Source organism: Felis catus, chromosome B4 (assembly GCF_018350175.1).
Source record: "Felis catus isolate Fca126 chromosome B4, F.catus_Fca126_mat1.0, whole genome shotgun sequence".
Lineage (NCBI taxonomy): Eukaryota > Metazoa > Chordata > Mammalia > Carnivora > Felidae > Felis > Felis catus.
Window position 1 is genome coordinate 10,917,941 of NC_058374.1, and position 15,723 is coordinate 10,933,663.

The following is a 15,723-nucleotide window of genomic DNA, read 5'->3' on the forward strand; positions in this document are numbered from 1 at the left end:
TTGATGAGGAGCCTGAGGACAGGGTGGGACTCAGACGCCCAGGAGCAGGCTGGAATGCGGAGACAGCAGGGTGGGGGGCAAGGAGAGACGCCTAAGGGGGAAACGCACCTGTGTGATAGTTCAAGGACCCCTCAGGGTGTCAGCGTGTACCCCCGGCCGGCGCCCAAGGTGAATATGGGCGTGTAGTTCACTCATCCGTGTGGGAGCCTCAGCAAGGAGGGTTGTACAGAGCATGAGATCATCACTCTGAACCCCAAGTCCGGTGCAGCCGCTGGACTAGAGACGTCTCCTCTAGAACATGGACCCCTCGAGAGCAGGCACTTGGTTTCTCTTTTTAAAAAGAGGAAAAAAAAAGAAAAGAAAAAAAAAGAAAAAGAAAAATTGTGTTAAAATACACATAACATAAAATTTACTATTTTAACCGTTTTGAAGTCCAGCACCATTAACTACATTCCCATTGCTGTGCCACGATCACCACCATCTATCTCCAGAAGTTTCTCATCTTCCCAAACTGAAACTCTACCGCCATTAAACACAAACTCCATGTTCTCCCATCCCCAAGCCCCTGGAAGCCACTGTCTCTGTGAACGTGACTATCAGTACCTCATGTGAGTGGGATCATACAGTGTTCGTCTGTTTGTGCCTGGATTATTTCACTTAGCGTCTGTCCCCAGCATCCATCCACGTGGCGGCACGTGACAGGGTTTCCTTGAATAATATTGCACTGCGTGTATAAATCGCCCTTTGTTTCTCCATGGGACTTTGTCTCTTTTGTCCACCACCATCTCACAGTCCTAGAACCTTGCTGGCATTTCGGGCATGTGCAAATAAGTGTTGAAAGAATGGTTTAAGTGAAATAATCCACTTAAATTTTTTTTAATGAAAAAAAAAATGTTTATTCATTTTTGAGAGAGACAGAGAGAGCGCAAGCAAGGGAGAAGGAGAGAGAGAGGGAGACACAGAATCTGGAACAGGCTCCAGGCTCCCAGCTGTCAGCACAGAGCCTGACGCGGGGCTCGAACTCACGAACCGTGAGATCATGACCTGAGCTGAAGTCGGATGCTTAACCAATTGAGTCACCCAGGCGCCCAGCTGGCGTTTTAAATAGGTCGTTTCTCATCATACTAGAGAGCGCCCTCTCCACTTCCCCTCGGAACAAATTCCAGGAGATTCGGGTTATTCTCCCTGAAGGTGGTCAGCTGGCAGCCCCCGGGGCCGTGTCTCTCGGCCCGTTTTCTGCGCACAGACCCAGGCCCCGAGATGGTGCCACCGTCTGAGGGCATCAGCTCCAACGCAGAGGGAGGCCGCGGGCTGGTGAGATCTTATTTAGGAGGCTAGCAGGAGGCAGCGCAGGAAAGGCTGTTATGTCTTTCCACAGAACATTCCAGAACCTTTAACCCTCCGCTGGAGCTTCGTGGCCCAGAGTTTGATGGGGGCCGCTCTATCTTTTCCTGTCAGATTTAGACAGCTCAGCACGGCGCCCTTTCGACATGAAGTAATAATTGTCAGAGCGGGTCAGGGCTTCACCAGCTGAGAAAACACTAGAGTGACCCTCGAAAGGAAGGCCGAATCGGGACACAGCCCATTAGCGGGTCAGAGGAGCTCCCCCGCTGACATTTGCGTTGACGCTCCCTCATCCAGAAATCTGACGTGGGAGACACCCTCTGTGCAGTCACCTTGACGGGGGCACGTGCGAGCTGTCCCTCAGAGTGGCGCTCAGCAGACGGTCTTAAATGCCACGGTAAAAAAACAAAAGAAGGCATCTCACGGTTATTTTTGCCTTAATACAAAAGGAATAAATAACCATAGAAATGGTGGAGAAAACCGCACACATGGATTCAGTCCTCTGGGATTTCACCCCAAAAGGTGAGAGCTGCTCCCACTTTAGCACAGAGTCCTCCAGTATTTGTCGATGCCTATATACGTATATACGCCTGTGTATGTAGGGTGGGTATACACCTGTGTAAGTGTGTGCACATGTGTGTATGTGTCTGAGCACGCATATGGGTGTATATGCATGTGCGCATGTGTGTATACATACGCCTATGTATGTGTATATGATGTATTGCGTATATATGTGTATATGTATGCGTTTGTATGCGTGCGTATGTGTATACATGTATGGTGTGCACATGCCTGTATACAAGCATGTGTGTCCATCTGTGCATATGCGTACAGATGTGTCTGTGTGTGTATGTATATGCATGCAGTGGTATTTTTATGAACAAACACTTTGTAACAAGTCAATCACCGGTATAAAAAAAGAGGCTTATGAGACCAAATACATTTTAATATCTAAAGTTTCAAAAATGTTTGTAGACATTTTTCATATTTTTCTACCTGCAGCATTTCCAAACTGTGTTCCACAAAACAAATGCATGCATTAAAATAAGAGCTAGGGGGGTGGTGCCTGGGTGGCTCAGTCATTTGGGCGTCTGACTTTGGCTCAGGTCATGATCTCATGGTTTGTGGGTTCGAGCCCCCGTCAGGCTCTGTGCTCACAGCTCGGAGCCCAGAGCCTGCTTCGGATTCTGTGTCTCATTCTCTCTCTGCTCCTCCCCCACTTGTACTCTGTCAAAAAAAAATAAATGTAAAAAAAAAATTTTTTTTTTAATTTAAAATAAAAGCTGGGACGTGCTACAGAGTGCAGCAGGAGAAGCAGGGAGGCAAAAAAAACCCCAAAACCCAGAACCAGGAACGTGGTTGCTAAACATGGTCTAACCAGCACTGTCGACCACAGGCCACTTTTTTTCTCAAGAACACCGATACATGCTGATCTACATAATAAGGAGAATCATATTTTCTCACGCCCTTCCTGAAGCCAGTGTACAAATCCTTTCTAATCCTTTTGGGTCTGAGGGGAGGCCAGTCCAGCACCGCTGGGGGAATCCTGAGAGCAAAAAGGATGAGGAAAGTGGCAGACGAGTATTTGTCGGCTGTGATCCGACATAGCTCAGCAATAACTTCGCTACACCTTCTTCCCAACCCCTCCTGGGTGAGGGATGAGGCGGCTGACAGGGAAGGAGCTAAAGCCCTCGGTTCTCTCGTATGTGAGGTGACTATCCCGGCCCCTCCGATTTCTCACTCTCTTATTCTAACCAAACAATGGGAAAGGGTAGGAGGGGGGTTGACAGGCAGGAGGAGGAAGGAGAAGAAGTTCAGGAATCTTTTTCTGTTAAACGAACACCTTTGCTCTTTCTCTCTTTCTCTTTTAATAAAATTAGGGTACCGTTTTAATAAAAACAGGGTACCATTTGCTTTTGTAACTTGTTTTTTTCACTTAAGGTATTGTGAAAACTTTTTTAAAAAAGGAATTAAAACAGTGTTTTAAAACATAATATTAGGGGCACTCGGGCGGCTCAGTCGATTGAGCGTCCGACTTCAGCTCAGGTCATGATCTCACCGTCCGTGGGTTCAAGCCCCGCATTGCGCTCTGTGCTGACGGCTCAGGGCCTAGAACCTGCCTCGGATTCTGTGTCTCCCTCTCTGCCCCTCCCCTGCTCGCACTCTGTCTCTCTCAATCTCAAAAATAAAGAAACAGTATTAAAAACCACATAATGTTACATTACTCCATATAGTTTTACCTTGTGGATAAATACCACAATCTTTACCCCGTATGCCCCTTACTGATTTCCTGTCAGTCAGTACTTCAGTATACCCTGCAGTACCTGCTCTGTGGTAACAGGCCAGACCCCAGCATTTCCCCTTTGTAGTGAGGGTAATGTTAAGCTTTGCCAGTAGAGGGCGTGAGAGGGACACTGCAGAAGGAGGTCAGCCTCCCTTCCTCGTTCAGCGAGTGAAGCCGGGTTCCAGCCTGGTGCACAGGCCCCCCGGAAGTGTGCTCCAGGACTCGCATGGGCAGCAGTGGCCCCTCTGCACCCACCTAGAAGTCCCCGCTCACCGGCATCCTGGAGGATGACCTGGGGACATGGGCCAGCTCTGACCGGAGCTACCAGTGGATTTCTGTACCATCCGGTGATCCCCAACCACACCTGTTCAATGAAAGGTGAACCCCCTTCCAAGCCCTTCTTAGGGCGCCTCCCCCAACCCTAGGACACCCTTGAGAGTTCTTGTGCCATCTTCATTCCATCTTTACTCTTCTATCACTAACTTCCCTTGCTCAAATTATTGTGCGGTTTCTGTCTCCTGATTGGACCCAGACTGAAACAACCCAGCAAGCACCATGCTTTAAGCACTATTTTTGAAGCATTTTAATTTGCAGTTGGGCACAAGGAAAGGATAGTGTGAGAGACGTGTCTATTCAAACAGCAAATGTGTACTGAGCAGATCTACTATATCTACTATGAACAACTGGGCCGCAGATATGGGCGGTTAGAGAAGAGTAACATTTACTAACCCTGGGTTATGAGAACTCACTCACTGTCACAACAGCTGGTGGGGCAGGCAGGGTGACAGGCGAGAACGAGGCACACGTGGGTGAAGTCACTGCTCCAGGGCCCACAGCTGGTGTGGAATTCACGCCTGGCCATATGCCTCTGCCCACTCCTCCTGCTGCCCAAGATGGGACAAATGTGATTGTTCAGACTTTCTTTGTCTGTGAGTACGGGAGTTCTAGACAGAACAGAGAGAGAAAAAATAGAATTTGGGGCAGAGGACATGAAAGACTCAGAGAATTTAGAAACAGATCCCATGAGGCAAAATGAGAAGATAGTGATTCTGGAAAGTTCTGTGGCCATGTTTGTCAATTCTACTCAGATAAGGAGTGGCAGTTCTCCCTGAAGAGATAGAGAAAGAGATGGGGGGCAGCCCACTCTGTGCAGGACAGGGACCCTGCAACCTCATTATTAAGATAGTCCTGATTTTAGGGGCACCTGGGTGGCTCAGTCAGCTGAGTGTCTGACTTCGGCTCAGGTCATGATCTCGCGGTTCGTGGATTCAAGCCCCGCATTGGGCTCTGTGCTGACGGCTCGGAGCCTGGAGCCTGTTTTGGATTCTATGTTCACCCTCTCTCTCTGCCCCTTCCCCACTCACACTCTCTCTGTCTCTCTCAAAAAATAAACATTAAAAAATTTTAATAAAAAAAATAAAAAAGTCTTGATTTTATATTTTTCTACCGTTTTCAATGTATACTGTAAAGTGAATGACCTGATGTAAGTTAGCCTTTATGCTTTTGCGTGACCCTTCAGGTAAACGCCTTCGCACCTCAGCAATAACGTCCTCATTCTGGACTTGGGGGACACGGCCTGCTGTATCCCAGGGGCAACTCGATTTTTCTGTGACTAGGCCAGTTTCTAGCAGAAAAGAGACAAACCCTGGCTATGGCTAGTTTTTCTGCTTAGAGAAGGTAAGACTGGGCCTGGAGGAAGAGGAGAGAAAACTCTCGTGGAAATTAAGCAGGAACAGAGGGGAAACCAAGGCGAGATCAGAGAATGGAGGCCACCGCTGCCTCCACTGACTCCACCCCCCGGGGCCATTTCAACCTCATGGAGCAGCGGGTGGAGACCCGGACACCCTCAGATGGACAGAGAGAAGCCCTCGCTTTCTACTGAAGATGAGACTGAGCTGAACAAGGCTAGGTTCCTCAGGCACCAGGGCACATTTGTTGGCTGAGGCTGCCATAACAAAGCACCAGCTTCATCACAGAACCTACAGTCTCACAGTTCTGGAAGCCTAAGGCCAAGATCAAGGTGTGGGCAGGGCTGGGTCCCTCTGCGAGCAGGGAGGGAATCCCATCCAAGAGTCTCTGGCGGTGTGCTGGCAACCCCCCGGGGTTCCTTGACCTGCAGGTCCCCACCTGCGTGGTCACATGGCCTTCTCCCCCAGTGTGTGTCTGTCTCCCAATTTTACCATTCTTATAAAGACATCAGTCATAGAGAATTAGGGCTCACTCCAATGACCTCACATTAACTTGATGACCTCTGTAAAGATCTTACCTCCAAATCAGGCCACATTCTGAGGTACCCCGGGAGTTAGGACTTTGGCATAGGACTTAGGGCACAATTCAGTCCCTCACGAGGGGCACCAGTGGACCCATCACCACTGTTACATAGAACACAAGGACTTATGCTATGAGGGCGGTCAATATTAGCAAGAAAGGGGTGTGCTGGCCTTGCTGGTGCTCTCGTTGGAAAATTCTGGGTCCAGAAATGGGACTTCCCCAGTTGTGTACACAGGATGGTGTGAGGTTGGGGCTGGAAACTTCTGAGAGGCAGACAGAAGGAGTGAGAAGGAGCCCCAGGAAGGCACATGGTGCACGGGGGAAAGAAGCCAAGGAGAGCTTTGAGGAGTGGATTGCACCTTCTCTGGGCTCTGTGTGTGTTTGTAATTGGTCAGTCGCACTCTGGCCCGTATAAAAGCATTATTGCCCCAGAACGCTCATCCCTCCACTGTCCACTCCTCCTCTGTGGGAACACCTGGGACCTAGGGGGACAGCAGTGGAGAGCAGTGGTCTCCAAGCTTTGTAGATCAAGTACCCTGCCATTTGCAAATGCCTGGTGAGCACTTCCATATTGTATATTTACTTATAAATTAAATATATTCACTACTGCACTGATGATGGTGCCCACGTTAGCAAACACGCACCCAAGAGAAATGCCAACAGGATGAGGTAAAAATAAATGCAGATGAACATTCCGGCACTGTCTTCCTGCATTCCGACGGGCCATCCTGACCCCACCCCCACCGCAAGATGCAGGGTCCCAATTCGGAAATCACTAGCTTCCAAGCTATACTGATCCTGCACGAGACTCGGTCCACCCATGGTTGTTCTCGTCATGTCATGGCCAGCTTTTCATTTCCTTTCAGGAGTCTGTGTTGGGCCCCTACGATGTGGACCCGGGGTCGAGAAGGTTGGTGAGAAGGCTCTCTCAATTACAGTCTTGGGCACAGCTTCCTAGTGTAGAGCACGGCCATTTGAACACCTGCTTTGTCGGCTTTGCAAAGACTAAATGAGAAAATGCACACGAGTCACTTAAAAAAATAACCAGCGTAAAATGGCTGTTCAATAATGGTGGTTGTCTATTATTATTGCTATCATTACCAACCACAGGGCAATTGGGAATCTGGATTGGAATGGCCATCTAGAAGAAGGGACATCACTCCAGCTAATGCCCTTATCCCTGATCTGACTTAAACCATGAGCTACGCAATAAGATTTGAGCCACAGAAAATGTCTTATTTCTTGGACAGCAGAGATTTAAGGAAAAATACCCTGGGGTGAGCTCTTACCCCAAGGGTTGGCTAGGTGGGGCAGAAAAGTTAATTGCCCCAGTATCCATTTTCCCCTTCTTCCTTCTAATAACAGAACCCCTTGAATTTGGCTGCGCACATGGCATCCCAGTTAGAAATTACATTTCCTAGGTTGTCGTGCACATGGTTATGACCGGAGGGTTAAATTTTGGCCAACAGACTGTGGGCAGAAGTTATTTGTTCAAGTGACAGGTTATTGTCATAAAGAAGTTCTCTGCCCTCCATTTCCTCCTGTTCTAGCTTAGTCTGGACTGGAAGGCAGAGGCCATGGAATGAGTCAAATTCGACCCCTCGGTCACAGACAGCAAGCTCGGGGACTGGTTGAGCAATGGCGGATGTGGCCCTGGAGCCCCTGATGGCCTTGTGGAGCAGAGCTCCCTGAGTACCTGTGTCCCGTCTGGGCTTCTGTGTGGGAGAGAGCTGCGATTTCACCTTCCTTGAGCCCCTGTTGCCTGGGCTCTTGTGTTACAGCATCTGTCATGTGTCCTAACTAGTCGTGTGCTGTCATAGTGAAAACTCAATCACGTGACCCCGTGTTAGCACTTGGGTGGCAGGCGGGGAGAAAGCCACGTTGAGGCTGGAGAGCCGTGGAGCTGCATTACTTATGTGGCGGAATACTTGGCAAATCAGTTGCCTTCAATAACTTGGAGAGTGGACCAGGCACCTAGACAGCCTGGAGTTCTAGGAAAACCAATTCTTAAAATGGGTGTGGGGCACACGGGTGGCTCAGTCGGTTGAGCATCCGACTTCACAATGTCACGGTTTGTGATCGAGCCCCGTGTCAGGCTCTATGCTGATAGCATGGAGCCCGCTTCAGATTCTCTCTCTCTCTCTGTGTCTCTCTCTCTGTCCCTCCTGCGTGCTCTCTCTCTGTCTCAAAATAAATAAATAAACATTTAAAAAAATTTTAAAAAGAAAAGAAAGCCATGTTAAAAGGAGAGAGAGAGAGAGAGGCAGTGTAAATCGTTCAATAAAAGAGGATCCAGGGGCGAGCTGAAGGGTGGTGTCCAAGAGAGACTTTTGAACAGACTGTGTGCCTGTGGAATGAACCGGAAGCAGACAGACTGAAAGTATACGGGGGTCATTAACTTTGGGGTGGGGGGAAACAGTGTCACCATTGGTTCCCTAAAGAAGCCCTGAGATCCTCCACCCGCAGTGGCAGTGGGAGACTCCTCAGTCTGGCTCACGACTGCGTCTTGGGTGATGAGGAACACAGAGACAAGGGAAATCTTACATCTCCAAATCTCCTTACCGCTTGTAACCCACTGACAGACACCTGGAACACGTGGAGTGTGAGCTTCCTGGAGGAACTCACAGCTGCCTTGCTGCCTTACTTTTCCTGTTTCACTAAAGACTAAAAGTAACTTATTCTAACAGCAGCTGGCCCTCAAGGTCCTGAAAGCCTTGCTTGCAAATTCCTCAGAGACTTAAGCTCTCCCTAACCTCCCCCCCCCCCCAACTTAAGGGTATATAATCAGCCACTCCTTGCAGCCCCAGGGCAGCTCTTTGTGCCCATGGGACCTGTCCCTGGGGCTTAATAAAATCACCTTTTCGCACCAAAGACGTCTCAAGAATTCTTTCTCAGCTGTTTGCTCGCAAACCCCGTCATTGGGCACGTGTGTCACCATCTTTGCTAACATCCTCGCTCGTGGGTATGACACGATATCTGAGCCGACCTTGAACATATCCCATCCCAAACTTAGAAGTCTTGGTTCCTCCTGGCAGGATTTAGTTTTAGATATTTAGACACTCCATTTGGGTTCCAGTGGTGTTCATCGTCTCCAAGCCTCTTTATTGGACAAAACCAGGAAATACGTCTCTTTTTAAAGATAAAATACATGAGTTCATACTAACACTTCCAACTCTGATTCAGGACTGTGGGGTTTTTATTTAACTCATTAGGTGGATATCTGTACATCCTTCCTTCCATACCAAATAGTCCCATCCACAGGGCGCCTGGGTGGCTCAGTCGGTTAAGCACCTGATTTCAGCTCAGGTCATGATCTCATTGTGAACTCGAGCCCCGCATCAGGCTCTCAGCTGTCAGCACCGGAGCCAGCTTTAGATCCTCTGTTCCCTGCCTCTCACTGCCTCTCCCCTGCTTGCACTCTCTTTCTCAAAAATAAATAAAATCCTTTAAAAAAAAAAAAAGTCCCATCTTCAATGACACCAACAAAACAACTCATGTTCTCTATTCCACGGTATACACACAATAGGCTCAGAATGAAAATGCCTGACACTATCACAAACAAGAGAATTGGTGACTATAGTTTTGAAAAAAATGTTTTACGGTCCTTTTGTTCTCAGAATACAGCCCAGCTTGGGAGGCAGAGTTCCAGGATCGCATTCCACAGTCACCGGAATGTTTATGCCACCGGTTCAATACCCATTCCAGGTCACTGGTCTCCTTTTCCTCTTTTATTTAACTCATTAAGTGCATATCTGTACATCCTTCCTTCCGTACCAAATAGTCCCATCTTAATAAGCCCCACCTTAATAAAATGAATTTCATTAATAAAATTTCATTTCAATTCATAATTATGTAAATTATCCACACGATTCCAAAGTCAAATGTACAAAACAAGGTGAATTTAGTCAAGTGTCCTTAATACCCGTGGGTCCTTGCACAAAGGTAACAGGGGTCCATATCCCATGAGAATTTCAGGTTATACATCAAGCCACCAAATTCTTTTTTTTTTTTTAAATGTTTGTTTTCAAGAGAGAGAGACTGAGCGTGAGCAGGAGAGGGGCAGAGAGAGAGAGGGAGATGGCCCAGGATCTGGAGCAGGCTCCAGGCCCCCAGCTGTCAGCACAGAGACCAAGGTGGGGCTCGAACCTATAAACTGTGAGATCGTGACTCAAGCCAAAGTTGGACACTTAACCGACTGAGCCACCAAATTCCTAAATGGAATATGTCCTCTCCTCCTAGAAAGTGCTTCTTCCCATGGACATGGAGACCAGTTTCCCACTCAGAACTTGGCTCCCAGGAGCTCCGGGCTGGAACTGGATGGCCCAGGGAGAGCCTGCCCCATCCCTCCGCCCACTGCTCCCAGGCCCCAGGCGCTCCCATCCCACAGAAGCCTTGCACCCACACGTGCGGGGGGGGGGGGGGGGGGGCGGGCAGCCCCTGGTCGGCCCTCAGGTGGTGGGTGTGCCTCCCCGAGGTGCTGTTTGCCCAGAGGAGGGGGGACGCGGGAAGGGTTCTGTAAGTGGGCTTGGGGCCACAGAGGCAGGGAATTCGAGTGCCATGATCTATAAAGGAGGGTTCCAGTTCCTCCTCACCCAGCCCTGCGGAGTGGGGCAGGCTGCTGGAAGCAGGCCAGAGCCGGCGGCCCCGACAGGGAGACCCAGCTCCTCTCCCTGTCCCCAGCCCCTCTGCAGTTTCTGGTTTACCGTCACTTTTTATAAATACAAGCAAATTTTACACAAACACACTTCTGTCTATATTTACCCACACACGTTCACATGCAGACTTTGCGCTGTGGCTGGGGCGAGAGGCAGGCGACAGGAAGCCTGTTGTCACACAACCACCTCCCTCCAGCTGAGCCTGCACGGAGCCGGCAGCCACCGTGAGCCCCGCCAGCACCGGGGACCGCGGGGAAACTGCTTCTGATCACTTTGAGGTGATTCCATCCAAAGAAGCAAATGTGACCTGATTCACACTGGCCAGGAGGAAAATACCGCCTTCTTGGTCTACCAAAATAAGGCAAAGTGGATGGAAGAGAAAAAGACCCGGTCAGCTTCCTAAAGTAACAGCACCACCACCTTGAGCTGAATTGCTGGCATGACCGGCTTCCCTTTCCTTCACAAATGCCCAATTGTGACTTTGCCCCTGGTCCTTGCAGGGAGGGAGTAAGGCCCTCTCCTGCCCCCACGGGAGGACACCCGCCTCCTTCACCCCACGGCTGTGTCACAAACTGCCCTCTGCAGCTCCGGGACTTTTCCTTTGATCCAGTCCCCCAAGCCCGGCTTTTGGGATGTGCTTTATCCTCCTCAGCTCCTTTCAGAGCTCCGGTGAGAGGTAAGAACTACAGGTCGCCGTCTTCTCCTGGAGCGCCCTTCCCTCAGCGACGGGGGAGAGACGCTTGCCCCCTCCCCGCTAAATGATCACGTGACTGCGAATCCGAATCCGTGTCTAGTCCGGTCGGGAGGATGAAATCAGGCAAACAAAAATCAGAATCCTAGGAACAAATCAGCTTCTGTGTCTTTTCTGGACACTGCAAAAGAGGTACATTTGGCATTGTCCCTAGGGGACAAAGTAGCTACTGGGGGACCCTGCAGAGTGGATACTGGCCGCTCAATGGTCTGTAGGGTCTGAGGAAAAGTATTTCTCCATCCAGAAAAGCAGAGAGATTGGAAAACCTATGACCCTGTGAAAAGTTCTTTTTTTTTCAATATAAATAAATACATACATATATTATTTTAAACTTACCATAGGTTTTATATAAGAACAATGTGGTGTCCACTCATTAAAAACTCTACTTCTCCTAAACCACCCCCTAACTTTTTCTTGGGTTTAAAAATCTTTCGGGGTGCCTGGGTGGCTCGAACATTCGACTTGGGCTCAGGTCATGATCTTGCAGTTCGTGGAACCGAGCCCCACGTTGGGCTCTGTCCTGACAGTGCAGAGTCTGCTTGGGAGTCTCTCTCTCTCTCTCTCTCTCTCTCTCTCTCTCTCTCTCTCTCAAAATAAATAAACTTATAAAAATGTTTAAGAAAAACTTTAAAAATGTTAAAAAAAAAATCTTCCTGACTTTTTTTGGAATTAGAAATATCAGCAACTGTGGCCTGTACTAGATCTCTGTCTGGTGGCCTCCAGGGAAAGAAGCCTCCCTCCCGTTGCCTCCCTGAGTGGTAATAAACAGAACTTCCGTGGAGCCTGTCTCTGTGACAACCTCTCGGCCATGGGCTCTTATCCCCACCCTTGATTCCTCCCCAGGTGTGTAATTAAACAAGAAATCAACATAGAAGCATGGCGGCCCATACCTTCTTTTTGACCCGTCACCCGGTGGGGAAGAAAGATCCTCTTGGTTACCGTGGGCAACCCCACTCATCCCTGGTCTCTCAAACAAACGCCTCTGGGATTGAAAAGATTTTCTTTGTTAATGAAGGACTTCCCTCCTTTATACCTTCAACTTCCTCCTGAAGCCTCAGCCCCATCTGCTTTATTTCCTTTCTAGATACTCAAATATTTTGAGCAGGACAGCTGGTAAATATAGAGGATTCAGCAGTTTCCTCTAAACCGGCAAGAGAAGGTCAAACCCCAGGGCGCTCAGCCGGGATGTTAATAATGTCACTCGTAGAAACGACTTTGTCTACACAAGACAGCTGGTGTGAAGGTGGTATCGTAAACTGATCTCAATCTAAAATACTCTGCGTGGAGATGTGACTCTCAAAAATAAGCTGAGACAAAGCCACCTGTTAGTTGCCTACATGACATTTATTCTTTCTTTGCCTTCATCCACGGTGGCCACATGCCCAACACCAGATAATAAATCATGACAATCCCGTTTTCTGATTTGCCAGTTTTGCTTGCAACTAGGGGTGGTTCTATGACCCACATCTGGCCAACGAGACCTTAATGAAAGTAGGTTGAGAACATTTCTGGGAAAACTTTTACTTCTCCCGTTAAAGGGATAGACATGGCTGGTTCTACATTTTCCCTCCCTTTTCTCCGCCCTGAACAGACATGATGTCGGGGCTGTAGCATCTATCTTGTAGCCATGAGGCAAAGAGAGATGCTGGGTAAGCATCACAGATTAGCAGAACCGGGCAGCCAGTGCCCACGTCTGAACCTCTGCTTATGTGAGAACAATAAGCCTGCACGTGTTCGAGCCATTTAAGTTGTGTTACCTGCAGCTTCACCTGTTCTAGGTAAGACACACCACACTTGGCATACTTCTCTTAGTCTGCTCTCTCCAGGACAGTCTGTGCCCTCCTCCACTCTCTGCTACCTCTCCTGTGGAGCACTAACTCATAAAAACTCAAGCCAGGAAGATGAGACTGTGAACTTTTCCAGTTCGATCCAGGGATTTTTATCATTGATGGGTTAAGTGGGTGACGGAACTAACATCCAAAGAAAGTCATTAGACTTTCTGTCAAAGAAGATGTTAAAGGACCAGCTCATTCCAAGCAGGGACATCTGCATCCTGGGTGGGGGCCATCTTCCCAGGGGCCAGGAATGCAGCCCCGACCAGTTATCCATCAGTTATCCACATCACAGGGATGGGAGGGCCCTGGTCATCGGCTGGGCAGTGTCACAGGCCAGAAGTACACTGTGTAAGTAGAACACAGTTGAATAAGGCCAAGTGGATTATTCTGGCAAAATCCTCAGTATCACATGGTCCCAGTAGACATCAGAGAAAGACACCAGTCATATAGGATTAAGGCCCACTCTAATAACTGAATTTAACCTTAATTACCTCTGGAGGGAAGAAGGGAGGGAGTCAGGAGGGAAGGAGGGATGAGGGAGAGAAGGAGGGAGGGAGGAGAGAGAGGAGGGAGAGAGGGAAGGTGGGAGAGAAGGAAGGAAGAGGGGGAGGAAGGGAGGCAGAGGGGAGAGAGGGAGTTAGGAGGGAGGAGGGAGGGAATCAAGAGGGAAGAGGAGGGAAGGAGGGAGGGAGAGGAGGATGGAGAGAGGAGGGAGGGAGGCAGAATGGAGGGAGGGAGGAGGAAGGGAAGAGGGAGAGAGGAGGGAGGGAAGAGGGAGGGAGGAGGGAGGGAGTCAGGGAGGGAAGAGGGAGAGAGGAGGCAGGGAGGCAGGGAGGGAGGGGGGAATTTACTGGCTCATGTAGCCAACTGTGAAGTTGAAGAAGGGGGCTCAGCTGAATGATGGACTGAAATAGAACATTCCTGTGCCACCTCGTCTGTGATGGCTGCATTGTGCCTTAGCTTCATTCCCAGCCACGAGTGCTCCAAGCTCAGGACCCCAGCAGGAAGACCAAGTCCAATTCCATCTCCACAACCCCCACCCTCTATGGCGTAAATAATCAGCTTACTCCAAACACACCCAATAAGCAAGAGAGGAGAAGTTTGGGGGCCACACTCTCCTTGAGGATGCTATTTCTTTAAAGCATTAGGAACAAAGGAGGGTTTATTTTGGACTTTCGTTTTTCTGCAGGAAAGGAAGGGGTAAGTATCAGTCAAGGTCCAGGCAGAAGAAACAGACCACCCTGGTTATTTGAATGGGAAGATTTAATATAAAGAAATATTGGTAGAAAGATGGAACGGCTGAATGAGGACCCGAGGGGATCTGGAAGGGGCAGAAGCAAGGGTGGGACCAGTCGTGGCAGTGGGAGAAGGGACACGAGGGAACGTGGGTGGGATCCTGGCTCCTTCAGAGACACCAGGCTGGAGGGAAAAGCAGCCAGAGGCTCCGAAGGAACTTGCTGGAAGGGTAGCATTCCTGAAGCCGGCCAAGGACAGCCGCTCACAGGGTCCAGCCCCTGTGGTACAGGCAGACTGCATTTGTTGGGTCTTAGTTTCTCCGATGAAACACAAATGGGAGGGGTTTCTGCTGTCTCTAGCATGGCGTCTGGCGAGGTCTCTGGTGGCCGTGGTGTCTCTCTCCAGAAAGGCCGGTTACACACCGAGCAGGGCCTGCGGGTTAGAGGCCTAATGTATGTGTTCTTGACTTTAATTACGTCCATTCTGATCTCTTTCCGGGGACAAGAGCTGGCCTTCTCACTTCACTGATTCCGCAAGGACTTGGGGATGCAGAGTAACAAGAAGGAGGCAGGGTCGCCTCCCTCTATCCCCTCCCAGGGAGAAGGGACATGCATTCTTGCCCCTCCCCACCCCCCGCCCGGAGCTGGGCTGCCTCTGCAGGTCACTGTTCATTCAGACCCAGGTGCCCTTCTTTTCAGTCTCTGGTGGGACAGGGTGATGGCCCAGCCCAGCCACCGTGCCCTTTTCTCCCCCTTGCTGATGTAATGGGGTACTGGGTGTGCTTTGCTTTGGTCTCCTGCCTGAGGCCCTTGGTAGAAGGTGATGACACTCTACATCTCAAGATTTTGGCTATGGCCTCCTGCAGAATCCGGCCCAGCTTCGCGACTCTGAGCTGCGCCGGGAGACGATACTCACTCTGCTGCTACAGAAGTGGTACCTGCTTCCCCATTTGCTCCCGCTCCTTATGACTCAAGGTCCTTTGAAACGTGCCGGGCAGGAAGGGGCCAAGACAGGGCCACACATTCCCGAGCTCCCTGGAGCTAAGAACGCTTGCGACAGCCACCCGGATTCCTCACCACGGCGATCCCAGTACACCCGCCGTGAACAGACAACAGACCCCGTATTGAGTCTAACTGTGCTTTGAGGAGGCCAGGCTACAGACGGTTTGAGTCCTACTTGGAAAGTGTATATATTTGCATCCTAATTGCATCAGTGCTTCCGAACCTCTCTGCGGGATTCTGATCCACAGGATCCAACGTGATAAATCGCACGGATGTAGCACATGCCTAAGCGATGAATTTGGCACAGAGTAGATCCCGTGGAAAGTGCGCACAAATGCACGAAGTA

At 49.7% G+C, this 15,723-nt stretch overlaps 1 long non-coding RNA gene across 1 annotated transcript in view; it reads right to left on the reverse strand.

The window, feature by feature from the left end:
- Positions 1 to 947, reverse strand: part of LOC109501310 — a 39,281-nt gene extending 38,334 nt beyond the window's left edge. The window contains exons 1-2 of the long non-coding RNA XR_006600290.1: positions 604 to 947; positions 109 to 330 (exon numbers count right to left, since the gene is read on the reverse strand). This is a non-coding gene — a long non-coding RNA (uncharacterized LOC109501310). The remainder of the gene's footprint in view (positions 1 to 108; positions 331 to 603) is intronic.
- Positions 948 to 15,723: the final 14,776 nt, after the last annotated feature.